This window comes from Petromyzon marinus, chromosome 55, assembly GCF_048934315.1.
Source record: "Petromyzon marinus isolate PM22_M1 ecotype Great Lakes invasive population chromosome 55, UKy_Petmar_22M1.pri1.0, whole genome shotgun sequence".
In the NCBI taxonomy this organism is placed as follows: Eukaryota; Metazoa; Chordata; class Hyperoartia; order Petromyzontiformes; family Petromyzontidae; genus Petromyzon; species Petromyzon marinus.
The window spans coordinates 12,149,279-12,170,344 of NC_133721.1; the positions used below are offsets into that span (position 1 = coordinate 12,149,279).

The 21,066-nt window shown below is 51.3% G+C and overlaps 1 long non-coding RNA gene across 1 annotated transcript; it reads left to right on the forward strand.

Annotated features, from left to right (window-relative positions):
• The first annotated feature begins 4,113 nt into the window (after nucleotides 1-4,113).
• Nucleotides 4,114-14,983, forward strand: LOC142905627 (uncharacterized). Its single transcript, XR_012929654.1, has 3 exons — nucleotides 4,114-4,649; nucleotides 11,764-11,846; nucleotides 14,800-14,983. It is a non-coding gene; the product is annotated as an uncharacterized LOC142905627 (long non-coding RNA).
• Nucleotides 14,984-21,066: the final 6,083 nt, after the last annotated feature.

A 21,066-nucleotide genomic window follows, 5' to 3' on the forward strand; every position in this document is an offset into this window, starting at 1 on the left:
GATCCATAGACTCGCACAGCGATCCATCGACTCACACAGAGACCCATATACTCACACAGAGATCCATAGACTCACACAGAGACCCATCGACTCACACAGATACCCATATACTCACACAGAGGCCCATAGACTCACATAGAGTACTATAGACTCACACAGAGACACACAGACTCACATAGAGATCCATAGACTCACACAGAGACCCAGACTGACATAGATAGCCATAGATTCACACAGAGACCCATAGACTCACACAGAGACCCATAGACTCACACAGAGACCCATCGACTCACACAGAGTCCCATAGACTCACACAGAGACACACAGACTCACACAGAGATCCATCAACTCACACAGAGACCCATCGACTCACACAGAGACACACAGACTCGAACAGAGATCCATCAACTCACACAGAGACCCATCGACTCACACAGAGACCCATAGACTCACAGAGATACATCGACTCACACAGAGATCCGTAGACTCACACAGAGACCCATAGACTCACACAGATCCATCGACTCACACAGAGATCCGTAGACTCACACAGAGACCCATAGACTCACACAGAAAACCTATATTATGAAAGAAGTTCAACATACACACACATAGCAGGGTTGGCTAGGTACGGTACGAAAGAAGTTCGACATAACATACATTAGTGCAGTTGGCTACGTACGGTGCGAAAGAAGTTAAACATGCATGTATTGGCGCGGTTGGCTACGTACGGTGCGAAAGAAGTTCAATACACTTAGATTATCACGGTTGGCTACGTACGGTGCGAAAGAAGTTCAACATACATACACACACACAGACATACTATGACTGCAACCGTAATAATGCCATAACAATTGCCAGATGGTCACCGGGAGGGAGTCTGATGACGGGCAATGTGCGTGTGCCTGCCAAACGCACGGTCGGAGGATATCCTTGCAAGACGTCTCGGAAGAATGGAAGGGCAGACCAAGAACCCCCTCTTATAGAGTTCGCCTCCCTAACCCTCCTGTGATGCTGCACTTCCTGCAGCGGCGGCGTGAGCCATGCACATTGCAGGGCCGCGCCCTTCGGCCCTTCGTACGAGACCCGCCACGTGTCCGTGAGCTCCGCCAGCTCCCTCGCAGCGCGCCGTGGCCGTGCGGGCAGCGTGGCCAAACCGGATCCGCTGTGACTTGAATTCGTTGTGCTTTGTTCTACGTCCGACGGAGTAATTCGCCGAGCGAGCACCGCGTTCTCGATGGCCCAATTCAGGCACTTATCTCGCGAAAAACAACATACGAAAAATCAACGGTCGGTTTTGTTGTCATTTTAATTCCTCATTTAGGCTTTGTTTGGTTTAACACCGAGGAGGCTTTCACGACCGATATCATCCATAAGAGGTTTTTCTTTTTTGTTGCTGTTCAAAAATATACAAATACAACTCAACAGATGTTGTTGTTGTGTTTGGGTTAGAGTCGCGTAAAAATATTAATGCGTCGTAAAACCCGCCACCACCCGACACAGCCACTTAGCAAGGGTGTGTCACGTCAACAGAATGTGCCAATTTGTGATTAATATAGCACACCACTCTGGCTGTACGCCTGATGATGCTGGTTGTAATTAGTGGCAGTGCCGGATTAAGCAAGTGTGGGGTCTAAAGCATATGTTATAAAGGGGCCCTCAATTAAAAAAAACACGTAAATCTTAAGACACAATTTTTTTACGTGCACTGTAAAGTAATTGTATTTTTTCATTTGCCATACAGCCAGATAATACGACAAATCGCTCACCTTAAACACCCAGTCGTTCATAAACGTTGAAAGCATTTAGCGCGGGGCCCTTGAAATTGCCCGGCCCGTAGCACATGTAGCTACTTTTGGTACTGGGATAATCCGGCACTGATTACTGTCGAAATATCACGGTGTAAATGTCATGGGTTTACTCTCCAACACACAACCGGTGTGCTGTACTGGTGTAATGACGACTTGACATGCTTCTCTCGAGACGGCACTTTATTGAAGACACGTTCACTTGACATCAGGCGGAGACCCCCACCGCAACAGCCCCGAGTCTCCCGCGCATCTCCCCCTTATATACCGACACGAAGCCACGCCCCCCTTCTCGATCGTTCTCGCAGACTCTGGACGCTCGCTCCACCGGCAGACTGCAGCGCCCTCTTCCGTCGCCTGACCACGCCCCCTTCTCGAACATTCCCGTAGCCACCAGTCCCTTCGCACTCACAGCTGACTCCCCTGTCATTACCTCCCGTGACCACTAGTCCATTTGTACTGTAGGCTGACCTCCATGTCATTACCTCCCGTGGCCACCAGTCCCCTCACACCGAATGCACGCTCTGTTGTCATTACGCTAGTAAGGAATTGGCGCGTTCTGTGTACGTGACAAACCTTACTAATTTGGCTGTGTAGGGTGGTGGCGGGTGAAACGACGCTTCTTTACCCAGGAGGGATACACCGAAGTTCTGAAGGAGGGCGGGGGTGGGGGCTAGTTGGTCACAATCGGGGGAAGGGACGGTATTGCTGTAATAATTTCCAGGTAATTATTTGGTCCATACCAGTTACTATGGAGGGGTTTTATGATTAAAATTTATGGGAATATATAATAATCTATGGGATTTATAATCTATGGGAATAGGAAACCAGAGAACGTGGTGTAAACCCATGCAGAAGGAGAACATACAGACTCCACACACTCACACACAAAGACAGAGACAAAGATCCCTCGTATAGCTGTTTGCGTGCACCTATAAAGGCCGTCACGGCACACGAGGGGATGGGTGGCCAACACCACGCCCGGCCGCCTTTGTTTCCCTAGTGGCGATCTTTACACGCCGCACCAGGTACTCATTTGAGGCTGAGTCAACCTAGGAGAGGCTCAGAACCGGATCAGTGGTGTTGGCCGTGAGCGGGAAATCGAACACGGGTCGCCGGGTTCGTAGCGCAGAACGCTGACCACTATGCTGCCACTCTTCAGGCTTTGTTCTACTGTCCACAGACACAGGACACACAGACACACAGACGCGGCTAACGGACACGCTTGGCAAGACGTGGCACACAATATGCCTGCTACGGTGCAGGGTTCGTGGCCGTATAAATCACAGGCACCCGAAAGGCGCCCTACGCTCCAGGTGCACGTTCAGTCGGGTTCCATCGAGCGTGGAACGCAAACTAAACTAACATCTATAGAAAGTCTTGACTTAAAGCTTTCGTGACTGCAGGAATACACATGCTTTGGGTCTTTAAAGTCACGTCGATGGTTCAAAGAAAATAATTTTCTTTGACCCAAAGAATATCTATAGAAACTGCTTTTATTTTTTTTTTCCCAAGTAAGGCGCACTCAGCTATGTAGCAATTTGTTTTTAGAAGCGACCTGGCCACAAACGATAGCTCACTGAAGTGACTCATCGTGTGGTAATGTTTTTCAGCCAAATACTCTGAACGCGTGACGTTGATTCTAAATGTGGAGGGGATAACCGGAGGACCCGGAGAAAAATCCACGTGACCACGGGGAGAGAGACGCAAACTCCAAATATACAGCAGGTGTAAGGGTCGGGATCGAACCCACGACCTCCTGTGGACCAGGCGAGGGAGTTAACATCTCCTAGCCACCGTGATGATGATGAGAGAGACGCAAACTCCAAATATACAACAGGCGTCAGGGTCGGGATATTACCCACGACCTCCTGTATACCAGGCGAGGTAGTTAACATCTCATAGCCACCGTGATGATGATGAGAGAGACGCAAACTCCAAATATACAACAGGCGTAGTCAGGGTCGGGATTGAACCCACGACCTCCTGTATATACCAGGCGATGTAGTTAACATCTCCTAGCCACCGTGGCGACCACGGAGCTGTTCGCGTTTTAATGTTGTTGTTGTTTTAATGTTGTTGTTTTTTTCCCATCATCGTCATTATTTATTATTGTTCCGCCTGTTTACCCAAGAAAGCCGCACCGAGTCTCGCTGCAGGGTGCCGATGTTGCTGCTCTGTAGTAATTGCTATTGAGTAACGAGCAGATCATAGTTCAGCACCACGGCCTGACGGATGGGGGGGGGGGGGTGAGGCTGCACGCACCGCCTGAACCTGCGACGCAGAGGGCACCGGTTGAATTCCATCTCCTGGCGCCGCAGTAGAAATAACGCAGCAAGGCTATTAAACTATTCACGCGGGCGGCGCAAGGCTATTAAACTATTCACGCGGGCGTTGTTTTGACTCGATGTAGAGAACTTTCCGTACCCAGCACACGAGGAGGGGTAGTAGTAGTAGTGGTAGCGCGGCGTTGCTCTAAAAGGGTTGCGAGTCAGAACGCTCCATCGCAGCTTTCGCTTGTAGTGCGTATCTGTTATTCAAAAGAAGAATCGAAATTAGGGTTCTCTCTCTCTCTCTCTGGCTTATAATTATTCCCACCTGTGCATACAATCACACGAGGGGACTCACCGTGGCTTTACCACGCGCGTTCCGTGGAAATTCAGAGCAATCGCCTAATGGGGTAATTAGTTTGTCCTCCTGGCCAGCGAAGGGATGAGTGCTTAATCTGTTGAAGCTTCACATCGTGTGGCAGAATGGTCGTAATTTTGGTCACGCGAATGAGTGCGAGGCTACAGTGGGGTGGTGGCACCTCGTGGTTGGCACCGCCTGCAAACTCATTTGGTATGCCGCTGATTCCTTTGTCAGTCTATGAGTCATATTCTCGTCTATAGATACTATGTTAGTCTGTGGGTCCTGTGTTGGTCTGTGAGTCCTATACGAGTCTGTGTTAGTCTATGGGTCCTGTGTTAATCTATGAGTCCTATACGAGTCTAGGGAGTCTGTGTTAGTCTATGAGTCTGTGTTAGTCTATGGGTGCGATACGAGTCTAGGGAGTCTGTGTTCGACTGTGGGTTCTGTTCCAAGGCAGCCTCAGCTGCGGTGGCCATGGAGGTGAGACTCGCGGCGAGTCGCTCATTTTATCGACCACGATGCACTTCTTCAATGCTGATCATGGGTTTGTTTTGTTGTTTTTGGTGTGTGTGTGCTCTGTACACATTATCTGTGTCTTAGTTGAGAGTCGTTAAACACTCGAATTTTTTGGCAGCAGTGGAGTCGGCGTGTGTGGGTCCTGTTAACATCGCTAATTAGGGAGACAAAGGTGGCCGGGCGTGGTTGTGGCCACCCACACCCTCCGTGTGCCATCCTACACCTCAGACGATACCAGCTTTTGGAAAGAACAAAAAAATGAAGGCACAGCCCTATAATGTTTTGCTCTCCTCCACTAAGCAGACGTCTTGCAAGAAGATATGGGAGCACACCCACACTTTACCCCACCACCACCACGTGACTAACCCGTGCGTGTACCCACACTTTACCCCACCACCACCACGTGACTAACCCGTGCGTGTACCCACACTTTACCCCACCACCACCACGTGACTAACCCGTGCGTGTACCCACACTTTACCCCACCACCACCACGTGACTAACCCGTGCGTGTACCCACACTTTACCCCACCACCACCACGTGACTAACCCGTGCGTGTACCCACACTTTACCCCACCACCACCACGTGACTAACCCGTGCGTGTACCCACACTTTACCCCACCACCACCACGTGACTAACCCATACGTGTACCCACACTTTACCCTACCACCACCACGTGACTAACCCGTGCGTGTACCCACACTTTACCCCACCACCACGTGACTAACCCGTGCGTGTACCCACACTTTACCCCACCACCACCACGTGACTAACCCGTGCGTGTACCCACACTTTACCCCACCACCACCACGTGACTAACCCATACGTGTACCCACACTTTACCCCACCACCACCACGTGACTAACCCGTGCGTGTACCCACACTTTACCCCACCACCACCACGTGACTAACCCATACGTGTACCCACACTTTACCCTACCACCACCACGTGACTAACCCGTGCGTGTACCCACACTTTACCCCACCACCACGTGACTAACCCGTGCGTGTACCCACACTTTACCCCACCACCACCACGTGACTAACCCATACGTGTACCCACACTTTACCCCACCACCACCACGTGACTAACCCGTGCGTGTACCCACACTTTACCCCACCACCACCACGTGACTAACCCATACGTGTACCCACACTTTATCCTACCACCACGTGACTAACCCATACGTGTACCCACACTTTACCCCATCACCACCACGTGACTAACCCGTACGTGTACCCACCCTTCACCCCACCACCACCACGTGACTAACCCGTGCGTGTACCCACACTTTACCCCACCACCACCACGTGACTAACCCGTGCGTGTACCCACACTTTACCCCACCACCACCACGTGACTAACCCGTGCGTGTACCCACACTTTACCCCACCACCACCACGTGACTAACCCATACGTGTACCCACACTTTATCCTACCACCACGTGCCTAACCCGTACGTGTACCCACACTTTATCCTACCACCACGTGCCTAACCCGTACGTGTACCCACACTTTACCCTACCACCACCACGTGACTAACCCGTGCGTGTACCCACACTTTACCCCACCACCACCACGTGACTAACCCATACGTGTACCCACACTTTATCCTACCACCACGTGCCTAACCCGTACGTGTACCCACACTTTATCCTACCACCACGTGCCTAACCCGTACGTGTACCCACACTTTACCCTACCACCACCACGTGACTAACCCGTGCGTGTACCCACACTTTACCCCACCACCACCACGTGACTAACCCATACGTGTACCCACACTTTATCCTACCACCACGTGCCTAACCCGTACGTGTACCCACACTTTATCCTACCACCACGTGCCTAACCCGTACGTGTACCCACACTTTACCCTACCACCACCACGTGACTAACCCGTGCGTGTACCCACACTTTACCCCACCACCACCACGTGACTAACCCATACGTGTACCCACACTTTACCACACCACCACCACGTGACTAACCCGTGCGTGTACCCACACTTTACCACACCACCACCACGTGACCTGCAGGTCAAATAACTTAACCGTACCGTGATTTATTCCGGAACGATCGTTCCGGCGTTGACGATAGTTGGAGTGGGGGTGCAGAAGTGGGGGGAGGGGCTTGGGGGGAGGGCTGGGGGAGCGGGCCGCGAGGTAAAAATCGACGGGGGCCCCCTGGTTACACCCCCCCCCCGCCGCCGCCGCCCCCGCGTCTGATCGCGCGACGTTCGCTGGACGTTGGTGCTGGTCACGGGGGAGATGAAGGGACAGCGACTGTGACCATCGCACAGACACTGCTCGTAATGAGCCCCCCCAGCCCCCTCCCCCAGCCCCCCCCTAGCCCCCCCCCCTCCCTCCTGCCCCCTAGCCCCCACCCCCCCCCCCTGCTCCCTGCCCCCTAGGGAGGAACACCAAGCGTTACCCTTTTCACGCGTTATTAATATTTTGTTATTGTTAATCGACGTGTTGCCCTTCCAAAACGACGACAGCTGTCTCGGGAAACTTGGAATCGGTTTCCGTTATCCTTTGTTTATCGTGAATAACAAAGGCGTGATCTTATATTTATTCAAAAACATACGAGGTCCACCGCCTAGTGGTGTCGTGATCTTCACCGTTCCTTTCCCATCAAGAACGACCGCGAACTTTTCGAACGTCGGAGTTGGTCAAGTCGCGCGATGTTTCGTGTTCATTATAATTGTTAATTATTATTGTTAATTGTCGCTTGTTGTTCTGCTTGCTTGACCCAGGACATTTCTCGCGGAGTCTCAAGGCTCCCCTTCTGCAAAGGATCCTGCCAAGCTGCTGTAAATGTCCACGTGAAGTTAAGCCACTTGGCTGAGCTGCTATAATTTGTGGCCAGGTCGCTTCTAAAAAACGATAATATAACAGCTAAGTGGGCTTTAGAATAAAAACTATTTCTTTTGATTGTTGTTAGTGATCTGCTTGCCTTTCCGTGTGTTTGTGTAGTTTGTTGTTCTGACCCGCCCCTACTGGACCATCTGTGGAAACAAATGCTTCATAGCTCATCAGATTCTAATTCTGTTTCATTAGGGACAGACATTGCTGCTGCTGCTGCTGCTGGAGCTGTGGTTGCTGCTGTGCGATCCCAATTGAGGGGTTATGGGTAATTATTCAGCATTGGGATGTCGTGCCCGATCCCAGTTGCACGGTGATTGTGTGTGTGGTAGCTAACACGGCTGTGGCGTCATGGTGATCACAACAACCGGAAGGTCGCCGGGACATTTCCATCTCCCGTCGCGGCAAGATGAAGCAATGGGAGCGAGTATTCTTAAATCTCCCCTCGCCCGCACCCCCTCCTCCCCGCAAAGGTTTTGCCTGTGGTGGGGTGAAGCGTGGGCACAAGACGTCTTTTCAGTGTGGGCCAAAACAATGCCTAGCCACACGACCACCGGGTGTAGCCTGCCTCTTCTAGGACGAGTTGCCAACATGGAAGAGTAGGCCGATGACATCCTCTGGAGTCGAGAGGTTATCTCGAGAGCTGGCCTTCCGATGGAGGAGGAGGCTCCTATCCGCCGGCAGTGGTGGTATGAGCGAGCAGTTGCAGGGCTGCGCCTTAACATTGCTACACGCGAAGTGGCGAGCGTCAGCTTTCGATCACGGTTGGAGCCTTTTCAGGAACAACAACAACAACACTTTTATTTATTTGTTTACAATTTTATTCTTTTGCTCGTTATCGATTGAACTCATTCCCTCATTATTCCGCCAAACCGTGAAGCGTCTACCAACAACAACAACAACAACTATTATTAATTTATTATGACCATTTTAAAAAGGGAGACATCTCGCCGGGCCGCTCATCACCGACGCGCGCCTCCTCCTTGCCAATTAATTTGCGGCCGCGTGGCGGATTTGAGAGGCTCGCTAATTGGCCGGCGACCGAGGGCCGCCACGGACAAACGAGCGCGGACGTCGTCAGCGCAGCCGGTGACTCACCACGACCCAAGCGCGCAGATTCCTCGCCGGGCATTCCGCACTCAATGTGGCACCCCCCCCTCACCACATCCCCTCGCCCCCCTCCATAGCCCCCCCCCACAACAGCCCTCCGGCCCCGATCCACCACCCCCGCCCCGCCCCCCGCGACGGTCTTCATGCGCTGCCCACGATGTTTTCACAAGGGGAGTTTTTGTTGGATCGCGTTCGCGCCCCGTACAAGCAGACTTCTTGGGAAGGCTCTCCCTTTGCTCGCCTCTCGCTTCGCGAACCGCGCGGCGTTGGGCCCCGCGGCCGCATCGACCCCCCCCCCCCCGCGTGCCCCCACGCCTCTCTGCTGCTTCGACATTGGGCGGTCCGCCCCGGGCCGCAACTGCGGTGCGCGTTGAACCGTAGGGTCACGGCGCCGGTAGCGGCACGCGCCCGTCCGGTGCGGGGTGGAGGGTGAAGAGTGCCCTCGAATTGAGGAGGCCGTTTGTGTGGGTGCTTATGTGTGGGCGGCTGGCAGTGCTGAGTCTGTGGGTAGTGTTGAGTCTGTGGGCGGTGCTGAATCTATGGTGCAGTGCTGAGTCTATGGGCAGTGTTGAGTCTATGGGTGTGCTGAGTCTGTGAGCAGTGTTGAGTCTATGGGCAGTGCTGAGTCAATGGGCAGTGCTGAGTCTATGGGCAGTGTTGAGCCTATGGGCAGTGTTGAGTCTATAGGTGTGCTGAGTCTATGAGAAGCGTTGAGTCTATGGGCAGTGTTGAGTCTATGGGTGTGCTGAGTCTATGGGCAGTGCTGAGTCTATGGGCAGTGTTGAGTCTATGTGCAGTGTTGAGTCTATGGGCAGTGTTGAGTCTATGGGCAGTGTTGAGTCTATGGGCAGTGTTGAGTCTATGGGCAGTGTTGAGTCTATGGGCAGTGCTGAGTCTATGGGCAGTGTTGAGTCTATGGGTGTGCTGAGTCTATGGGCAGTGCTGAGTCTACGGGCAGTGTTGAGTCTATGGGTGTGCTGAGTCTATGGGTAGTGCTGAGTCTATGGGCAGTGTTGAGTCTATGTGCAGTGTTGAGTCTATGGGCAGTGTTGAGTCTATGGGCAGTGTTGAGTCTATGGGCAGTGTTGAGTCTATGGGCAGTGTTGAGTCTATGGGCAGTGTTGAGTCTATGGGCAGTGTTGAGTCTATGGGCAGTGTTGAGTCTATGGGCAGTGTTGAGTCTATGGGCAGTGCTGAGTCTACGGGCAGTGCTGAGTCTATGAGCGGTGCTGAGTCTATGGGCAGTGTTGAGTCTATGGGTGTGCTGAGTCTGTGAGCAGTGTTGAGTCTATGGGCAGTGTTGAGTCTGTGGGTGTGCTGAGTCTGTGAGCAGTGTTGAGTCTATGGGCAGTGCTGAGTCTATGGACAGTGTTGAGTCTATGGGCAGTGTTGAGTCTATGGGCAGTGCTGAGTCTATGGGCAGTGTTGATCCTATGGGCAGTGTTGAGTCTATGGGTGTGCTGAGTCTGTGAGCAGTGTTGAGTCTATGGGCAGTGCTGAGTCTATGGGCAGTGTTGAGCCTATGGGCAGTGTTGAGTCTATGGGTGTGCTGAGTCTGTGAGCAGTGTTGAGTCTATGGGCAGTGCTGAGTCTATGGGCAGTGTTGAGCCTATGGGCAGTGTTGAGTCTATAGGCAGTGCTGAGTCTATGGGCAGTGTTGATCCTATGGGCAGTGTTGAGTCTATGGGTGTGCTGAGTCTGTGAGCAGTGTTGAGTCTATGGGCAGTGCTGAGTCTATGGGCAGTGTTGAGCCTATGGGCAGTGTTGAGTCTATGGGTGTGCTGAGTCTGTGAGCAGTGTTGAGTCTATGGGCAGTGCTGAGTCTATGGGCAGTGCTGAGTCTATGGGCAGTGCTGCGTCTATGGGTGGTGTTGAGTCTATGGGCAGTGCTGAGTCTATGGGCAGTGCTGAGTCTATGGGCAGTGTTGAGCCTATGGGCAGTGTTGAGTCTATGGGTGTGCTGAGTCTATGAGCAGTGTTGAGTATATGGGCAGTGTTGAGTCTATGGGTGTGCTGAGTCTATGGGCAGTGCTGAGTCTATGGGCAGTGTTGAGTCTAAGGGTGTGCTGAGTCTGTGGGCAGTGCTGAGTCTATGGGCAGTGCTGCGTCTATGGGCAGTGTTGAGTCTATGGGCAGTGTTGAGTCTATGGGCAGTGTTGAGTCTATGGGCAGTGTTGAGTCTATGGGCAGTGCTGTTCAATTTACCAGCGAAGTTGATTCCAGTTGAGGGAGAAGGACCGAACACGCGGATTGGCCACAGGGAGAAGGAGCTCACAAAGACAGAGAGAAGATTGGAAACGAAGAGGACGAGGCGAGGTGACGTGGCAAGAGACGAGAGAGGCGAGACGAGGTGGGGCAGGGTCATGGAGAGATTTCAAGGCTCGTAGCGTCCGTGGAGTTGAAGGAGGAGGTGGAGATTGCGGAGTGAGCAGATACAACTTCACTCACTCACTTTCCCACACCCGTTGGTACATTTCAAGATGGCACCGAATAGAACTTGCGTTGTTTTGCTGTCACGGCTCGCCTGGTGAGCTAAAGTTGTGTGGCAGCCTCATTGGGTCAGAGACAGCGAGCAGGTACTGCTGAGGACCTGGGTTCAAACCCTGGGTCTGAGTGTGTCTTTCTCTCTCCCTCTCTCTCTCTCAAGGGGCTCAAAATTGCCATGTCGTAGACATTGAGCGGAGCCCCTGAGTTCAAGCGCTGGGTCTGGGTGTCACTCTTTCTCTGTCAGTGAGTTCATGGTGGCCATGTCGGAGACACTGAGAACCTGGGATCCTGTATTCAAGACCTTGGTCTTAATGCCCCTCTCTCTCTCTCCCTCTCTCAGTGAATGCATCATGGCCATGTCGGATACACGGAGAACCCGGGATCCTGGATTCAAGCCCTGGGTCAAGATGCCCCTCTCTCTCAGTGAGCTCATAATATTCCATGTCGGAGATACTGAGGACCTGGGATCCTGGATTCAAACCCTGGGTCAAGATGCCTCTATTTCCCTCTCTCCGGGAGTTCATAATGGCCATGTCGGAGACACGGAGAACCCGGGATCGAATCTTGGTTACAGACGCCCGTGATTAAACCGCTCCTCGAAGCGCTCTCACTGCACGCGTGCACGATCACGGATGGATTCGCGTCTTCGCTAAGTGGCTGAGCCAGATTGGTTTCTAGTGATTTCTCCCCCCTCCGCCCACCTATCCCCGCCCTTTCGTTAATGGGAGTATTGGCAGATTTTTCACCCAAAATCTCCTTTCGTATTTTTGTTTTGTCTTTGCACAGTTACTGACCACAATCCCAAACTATCAAAGCGACCAGCAACAAACAACACCATCGTCAAAGTTTTGATAGGTGAAGATGTGTAACACGTTTCTTGAATTGAGCGATGTTTTATTTTGCCAGAACTTGTGGGGCAACGAGACGATGGTGATGGTGGTGATGATGACAATGGTGGTGGTGATGATGATGATGACAATGATGGTGTGGTGATGATGACAATGATAGTGTGGTGATGATGACAATGGTGGTGATGATAACAATGGTGGTGGTGATGATGATGATGTAGAGAATCCCAAATTGGAGCAGTGCGAGGGTGGTTAAGTGAGTGAGCGGATGGGTGAGTGATTGGATAAGTGGACGAGAGAATGAGTGGGCGGGTGGATGTAGGAGTGCCAGACTTAGTGGATGGGTGAGTGAATGAGTGAGTGGGTGAGTGAGTGAATGAGTGGACGAGTGTGTTATGGGGAGCAGTAGCGCAGCGAATAGCACACTGTGCCTCGAACCCGATCACGGCTAACACCAGCAACGATCATTATCAGAACCGGTCCTGGGCCTCCCCTAGGTCGACTCAGCCTCAAATGAGTACCTGGTGCGCTGTGTAAACACCGCCACTCGGGAGACAAAGGCGGCCTGGCGTGGTGCTGGCCACCCACCCCTTCGTGTGCCGCGCCGGCCTTCATTGGTGCTCGTGAACAGCACTTGCCCCTACAGTCTGTTGAAGGCTACACGGGACATCTTTGGCTGCGTGGCTATCTGCTCGCTAAGCACTGGTCGAGGGTGGAGGGGGGCGGTGGTGGTTGGGGGGGGTGGGTGGGGGGGCCGCTGGGAGGACAGCGAACAAGGGGGGGGGGGTGGACGAAAGGGGGCGGGGCAGGGGGCAGCTGCTCAGAAATTTAAACAAATTTCAAGCGGAGAAATGTACACGAAGTTTAGCGGCGGCGGCGTCTGTCGGCACTCATTATCTGTCTCACGCGTGGCAGTTGTGAGTGGTATGGGGCGGGTGGGGGGCTGGGATGTGGGGGGGCAGGGAGGTGGGGGGGCAGGGAGGTGGGGATTTAGAGGGACGCTCTGTCGAGATGGAGCTCCGCCCCCCCCCCCAACGTCTTCACCCCCCCCCCCACCTCTCCACCGCCTTTAACCTTTGCACACGGCGGGGTCGCGCGCAGGAAATTCGGAGGTAATTTTGCGGAGCGGCGAGGCCGTTTGGGGAAAGATGAATGGCGGAGAGCCGCAGGCGAACGGAGCGACCGCACAGTAAATCTGTGGGGGACCCCCCCGCCCATCACCCCCCCCCCCCCGCCGATCACCCCCTGACCATCACCCCCCCACGCCCATCACCGCCCGCCCATCACGACCCCGCCTGCCCACCCCACCCAACGCTGCTTACTCAAGCAGATTTGTGAGTCTCCTACACAGCTGGGCTAACTAAAACCCAGGGCCGTGGTGCAGCAAGGCAGAAGCACCAACACCAAGGACACCCGCGCCGGTCGCCACAAAAGCGACGGTGCCGTCACCACGGCGTCCGTGCCAGGCCAAGTGCACTTTGAGGCTATCGCATTCAAAGGAGAAACTCGCCAACCCGCCCCCCCCCCATCTCCCGCCATAGGAACGTGGAATTTCCAGCACCGGCTCAGGGATGCCCCGCTGCGATGTGGCTCGTTTGGCTGGATCTAACTTTGTCTGTTCGACAAATTCTAGGGTGCGTCTCATTTTCCGGAGCGTCTTATGATGACGATAAGATAAACTTATAATCTGGGGCGCTGTGGTGGCGTGAAGTTAACTACCTCGCCTAGTATACAGGAGGTCGTGGGTTCGATCCCGACCCTGACGGCTGCTGTGTATTTGGAGTTTGCGTGTCTCTCTCCCCGTGATCGTGTGGATTTTTCTCCAGGTCCTCCGATTTTTCCCTCCACATTTAGACTTAACATCACGCGTTTAGCGTATTTGGCTGCTTCTATAAATTTCAGCTTGGTGATAAGCCACTTCGTTGAGCTACATAGCTCAGTTGGGCTTTGCCTGGTAAAATTAAATAAAAAAATTAACACGGTAATTTCCGCCCCACACCCCGTCCCGCATTTATTAATTGACGGGCGATTGTCGTGGTCAATAGTGCAGTGCCTGCGCTTGAGATCCACGGGGTGAGATCGCGAACCCAGCTGTGCCTGCCGACTGTGCGTGCCAGGCTCGGAGAAAAAAAATCCCGAGCCACGTGAATCAACAATTGGCCCGCTCAGCCACGTCAAACGAACCTCGCGTTTGGCCAGTTGTGGCGATCGGCCATGTGGGTGGGGGGGGGGGGGCGGTCGAAGGGGTCAGTCGTGGCACGTGGGGGGCTGGCGTGGTTGGCATGAGCCCTGCGTGGTTGGCAGGGGGGGGGGTGTCAATGTACAGAATTATATTTTTTATACTGGAGGAATCCGATGAGCTATAAAGCTCTTTTTCACGATTTCATAACTCAATGCAACGTGCGGGCCTGAAGTTCAGTTGCACCGCCTGTTCGCTCGCTCGCCGTGTCATTTCATCTCCGATATTTAATTGTTAATGAGTGTTATTATTGTTAATTGTCACTTGTTGTTCCGCTTGCTTGACCCAGGAAATCTCTCGCGGAGTCTCAAGGCTCCCCTTCTGGAAAGGATCCTGCCAAGCCGCTGTAAATATCCACGTGAAGTTAAGCCACTTGGCTGAGCTGCTATAATTTGTGGCCAGGTCGCTTCTAAAAAAACGAGAATATAACAGCTAAGTGGGCTTTAGAATAAAAACGATTTCTTTTGATTGTTGTTAGTGATCTGCTTGCCTTTCCTATACGTTGCGCTCCTATCGTGTGTTTGTGTTGTTTGTTGTTCTGATCCACCCCTGCTGGATTGCTCCTCCAGTATAAATACAGATCCTGCTTTGGATTTCGTCCTATGTTAGTCTACGGGTTGGTCTTGTTGTTGTTGTTAGTGTTACGATATTCTACCAAGGCGAGATGCTCGCTGAGTCTCAATACTCTTTTACAGGAGGGACCTGCCAAGTTTACACAGCAGAGGCACGGTGTTGTAACCCCGATTTTCGAGTACATTTTGAGCATTAAATCTTGACTTAAAGCTTTCGTGATTGCAGGAATTCATATTCGTGGGTCTTTCGGTGAAGTCACGTAGATAGGTTCCAAGAAAATAATACAAAATAACAGAAAATTACGACGTTTCGATCGCAAAGCAAGCGGTCTTATTCAGGAAAAAGGAAGACGAACGCTTGCGTTGCGATCGAAACGTCGTAGTTTTCTGTTATTTTGTTATTTTCTTTGAACCTATCTACGTGACTTTACCGAAAGACCCAAGAATATTTTTTCAGCATTATCGGGGATCATTTTGGCCAATCCCTGCTTACTCGGTGTATGTTTGTTTTAAGGTATGGGAGGAGGAAACGGGGAGTTACGGTACCCGGAGGAAACCCATGCAGAGCAGGTGCAGAACACACAGAAAAGCGAGTTGGGAATCGAACCTAGACACTTCTGGCTGTGAGGCACGAGTATTAAACATCACCCCGCCTTTTCCCAGCCGCTGCACCCTGCCTCGCTGTACAATAACTTTACCTGCACGGATAATCTCCTGCACAGCTCACCGGCTGGGCGTCACAGGTGGCGAGGAGATGTTACCTACCTCGCCCGGTATGCAGGAGGTGGCGGGTTCAATCGCGACCCTGACGCCTGCTGCACGTTTAGAGTTTCTCTCCGTCTGCCCGTTGTCGTGTGCTTTTATCCTCTGGTGCTCCGGTTTTTTTTTTCCCCCTCTGCATTTAGAATCAACATCACGCGTTTAGAGCATTTGGCTGCGATACATTTCCACGTGAATTGGCCAGCTTCGTTGAGCTATAATTTGCGGCCAGTCGCTTTTGAAAAGAGCTATATAGCTCAGTGGGCCTTAACTGGTAATACATTTCCTTTTAAATGATTAAATAAATAGGCTGGGTCCTGGATCAAGTCCGCCTCCCAACCCAGGCCATCTCTGGGCAAGCGGCCCAGCTGGCAATCAGGGCATGCAGCGGGCGTTCGCCCTTGGCAGTAAAATAGAAACAAAAACGAACAATCTAACAACCAGAAAGCAACGAAACAATCCACGTCCACAAAGACCATAAGCCATCCTCTTATTATGATTATATATATGTATCTGTATATTTTATTAGGGGATTGAGTGCCCTCTTTTGAGCGCAACACCACTCTCCCTTATGGTGATAATGAGGGTGCCGGAGTCTACGCGAGGGATGTTCTCGGTGCGAGCGTGCACCGGCGATGGGCGTCACGTGGGGATTGAACCTCGTCGCATCATCACGTGGGGATTGAACCTCGTCGCATCATCATCACGTGGGGATTGAACGTCGTCGCATCATCACGTGAGGATTGAAGGGTCGTCGCATCATCGTCACGTGGGGATTGAACGTCGTCGCATCATCACGTGGGGATTGAACGTCGTCGCATCATCGTCACGTGGGGATTGAACGTCGTCGCATCATCGTCACGTGGGGATTGAACGTCGTCGCATCATCATCACGTGGGGATTGAACGTCATCGCATTATCACGTGGGGATTGAACGTCGTCAAATCGTCACGTGGGGATTGAACGTCATCGCATCATCGTCACGTGGGGATTGAACGTCGTCGCATCATCACGTGGGGATTGAACATTGTCGCATCATCACGTTGGGATTGAACGTCATCGCATCATCAGGTGGGGATTGAACGTCATTGCATCATCAGGTGGGGATTGAACGTCATCACATCATCGTCACGTGGGGATTGAACGTCGTTGCATCATCGTCACGTGGGGATTGAACGTCGTCGCGTCATCACGTGGGGATTGAACGTCATCGCATCATCATCACGTGGGGATTGATCGTCATCGCATCATCACGTGGGGATTGAACGTCGTCGCATCATCACGTGGGGATTGAACGTCGTTGCATCATCACGTGGGGATTGAACGTCGTCGCATCATCACGTGGGGATTGAACGTCGTCGCATCATCACGTGGGGATTGAACGTCGTCGCATCATCGTCAGGTGGAGATTGAGCGTCGTCGCATCGTCACGTGGGGATTGAACGTCATCACATCATCACGTGGGGATTGAACGTCATCACATCATCACGTGAGGATTGAACGTCGTCGCATCATCGTCACGTGGGGATTGAACGTCATCGCATTATCATCACGTGGGGATTGAACGTCATCACATCATCACGTGGGGATTGAACGTCGTCAAATCGTCACGTGGGGATTGAACGTCGTCGCATCCTCGCTTGGGGGATTTGACGGAGTGGTGGATTCTCGTTAAGATTGGCAACGGAGGCTTTCGGCCCGAAACAGAAGGAGGATCTCACCACAAATCTGGCCGTCGCCTGATGATGCTGGTTGTCATTGCCGGCCAAACGTCGTTCTCGCATTGTAAATGTTGTGGGTTTTACTCTCCAACACACAACCGGTTAGTGCTCCACTCGTAACGAATTGGCACGTTTTGTTTACAGTGAGGGAAAAAAGTATTTGATCCCCTGCTGATTTTGTACGTTTGCCCACTGACAAAGAAATGATCGGTCTATAATTTTAATGGTAGGTTTATTTTAACAGTGAGAGACAGAATTACAACAAAAAAATCCAGAAAAACGCATGTCAAAAATGTTATAAATTGATTTGCATTTTAATGAGGGAAATAATTATTTGACCCTCTCTCAATCAGAAAGATTTCTGGCTCCCAGGTGTCTTTTATACAGGTAACGAGCTGAGATTAGGAGCACACTCTTAAAGAAAGTGCTCCTAATCTCAGTTTGTTACCTGTATAAAATACACCTGTCCACAGAACCAATGAATCATTTCAGATTCCAAACTCTCCACCATGGCCAAGACCAAAGAGCTCTCCAAGGATATCAGGGACAAAATTGTAGACCTACACAAGGCTGGAATGGGCTACAAGACCATTGCCAAGCAGCTTGGTGAGAAGGTGACAACAGTTGGTGCGATTATTCGCAAATGGAAGAAACACAAAAGAACTGTCAATCTCCCTCGGCCTGGGGCTCCATGCAAGATCTCACCTCGTGGAGTTGCAATGATCATGAGAACGGTGAGGAATCAGCCCAGAACTACACGGGAGGATCTTGTCAATGATCTCAAGGCAGCTGGGACCATAGTCACCAAGAAAACAATTGGTAACACACTACGCCGTGAAGGACTGAAATCCTGCAGCGCCCGCAAGGTCCCCCTGCTCAAGAAACTACATATACATGCCCGTCTAAAGTTTGCCAATGAACATCTGAATGATTCAGAGGACAACTGGATGAAAGTGTTGTGGTCAGATGAGACCAAAATGGAGCTCTTTGCCATCAACTCAACTCGCCGTGTTTGGAGGAGGAGGAATGCTGCCTATGACCCCAAGAACACCATCCCCACCGTCAAACATGGAGGTGGAAACATGCTTTGGGGGTGTTTTTCTGCTAAGGGGACAGGACAACTTCAACGCATCAAAGGGACGATGGACGGGGCCATGTACCGTCAAATCTTGGGTGAGAACCTCCTTGCCTCAGCCAGGGCATTGAAAATGGGTCGTGGATGGGTATTCCAGCATGACAATGACCCAAAATACACGGCCAAGGCAACAAAGGAGTGGCTCAAGAAGAAGCACATTAAGGTCCTGGAGTGGCCTAGCCAGTCTCCAGACCTTAATCCTATAGAAAATCTGTGGATGGAGCTGAAGGTTCGAGTTGCTAAACGTCAGCCTCGAAACCTTAATGACTTGGAGAAGATCTGCAAAGAAGAGTGGGACAAAATTCCTCCTGAGATGTGTGCTAACCTGGTGGCCAACTACAAGAAACGTCTGACCTCTGTGATAGCCAACAAGGGTTTTGCCACCAAGTACTAAGTCATGTTTTGCAGAGGGGTCAAATACTTATTTCCCTCATTAAAACGCAAATCAATTGATAACATTTTTTACATGCTCTTTCTGGATTTTTTTGTTGTTATTCTGTCTCTCACTGTTCAAATAAACCTACCATTAAAATTATAGACTGATCATTTCTTTGTCAGTGGGCAAACGAACAAAATCAGCAGGGGATCAAATACTTTTTTCCCTCACTGTACGTGACAAACCTTACTAATTGGCTTTGTCGGGTGATGGCGGGTCTAACGACGCATTTCTATTTACGCGATTTAATCTTCCAAAAAATACCGCCTTTATTACGGATAATTTCGGTGCGAGAACCCGCCAGCGCCGTGGCTCTTAACGGTCAAGCGCATGGCTCTGAATGTGATTTCTAACTTTGAACCTGACCCCACGTGTATCGATACTTCAATGTGAACGTACCATGGTATTGAGGGTCTCCTACAGCTGCGTGTTTGCTGTCTCGGTGCGGTCTGGGACTGTTGTTGTGCTGCCTTGCCCTAAGCTTGCATTTAGTGTTGAGAAATCGGCAGGAATTTACTGTATGTACTTATAAAATTTGTACTCTGATACTTTATGTATTAGTTGTTTGTTTATAGTTACTTGCTCAACTTTTCTCTACTCTGCACTGTATCGTGGGTTTGTGTGTGTTAATGATTTGTGTGTGTATTATTTGTGTGTGTGTATTATTTGTGTGTGTGTGTGTTATTTGTGTATGTGTGTGTATTGTTTGTGTGTGTTTGTATTAGTTGTGTGTGTGTATTATTTGTGTGTGTGTATTCTTTTTTGTACGTATTATTTATGTGTCTGTGTATTCTTTGTATATGTGTGTATTTATTATTTGTATGTGTGTGTGTATATTATTTGTTATAACTTGCTGAGACGCCCTTACTGGCCATCATTGATGAAGAGCTTCACAGCTCATCGGATTCCTCCGGCGGTCAAAATTGAAGATTCTGATTCAGATTTTGGGCCCATTTTCTTTTATTTTTTTTTGGGGGGGGGAGTGGGAGGGGGGTGGGGGGGGTGGTGGGTGGTAGGGGGCCCGGTGGCTGCGTTCAGCAACTGCGACCGCTCGCTCTGGCCACTGCGCGCCTCCGCCCGTGGACGCGTGTCGCGACGTGGACCCCACAGCGATCGCTGCGCCTTCGTGATGATGATTATTATCGATGCCGCCCCGCCCCCCCTCCCCGCCTAATAATTGCACCGGTAAAGCATCCGCGCATAATTTTTGTTAGATCGGTTTTTTTCCGTGACGGAAGCATTTCACTTAAATTCACGACCCTATTACGATTTTGCCGTGAGTACCTTCGTTGTCGTGATTTGCAAAGCGCACCCTCGCCTTAAACGCGTGAGGATCTAACGACGTCTAAAAGCCGTCGTTTTCCGGCCCAATATTGGCCAACCGGGAGGTGTTGTGGGGTGTCTGTGTTGTGTGCCGTGCGGACCTTCGTCGGTGTTCGCTAACGGGGCGTGCCCCGACAAATATGTTGAGACTGTACGGAAGAATCCTTAACAAGATCGCATCTTTTTTGTGCCAGTATGAAAGTGTGAAAAAAATAAGAATAGATTTTAACCCTTTTTTGGCAGTGGAACAGGCGTTAAGATCTTCTTTGGTTCTTTCGGTAAAGTCACGTAGAATGAGAATAAAATAATACATTGATAAAATAAAATAACACAATAATATTCTCACGACGTTTCGGCCACAACACAAGCGGCCTTCATCAGGTGAAAGGGACGAGACTGTCTGGAGGACAGCGCTGGAGTGAAAAAGCCACGCTCAGATCGCGACCTTTAAAGCCTCAACTTTAGCAACACGTGTTGCTAAAGTTGAGGCTTAAAGGTCGCGAGGCTGAAAGGTCGCGATCTGAGGTGGCTTTTTCACTCCAGCGCTGTCCTCCAGACAGTCTCGTCCCATTCACCTGATGAAGGCCGCTTGTGTTGTGGCCGAAACGTC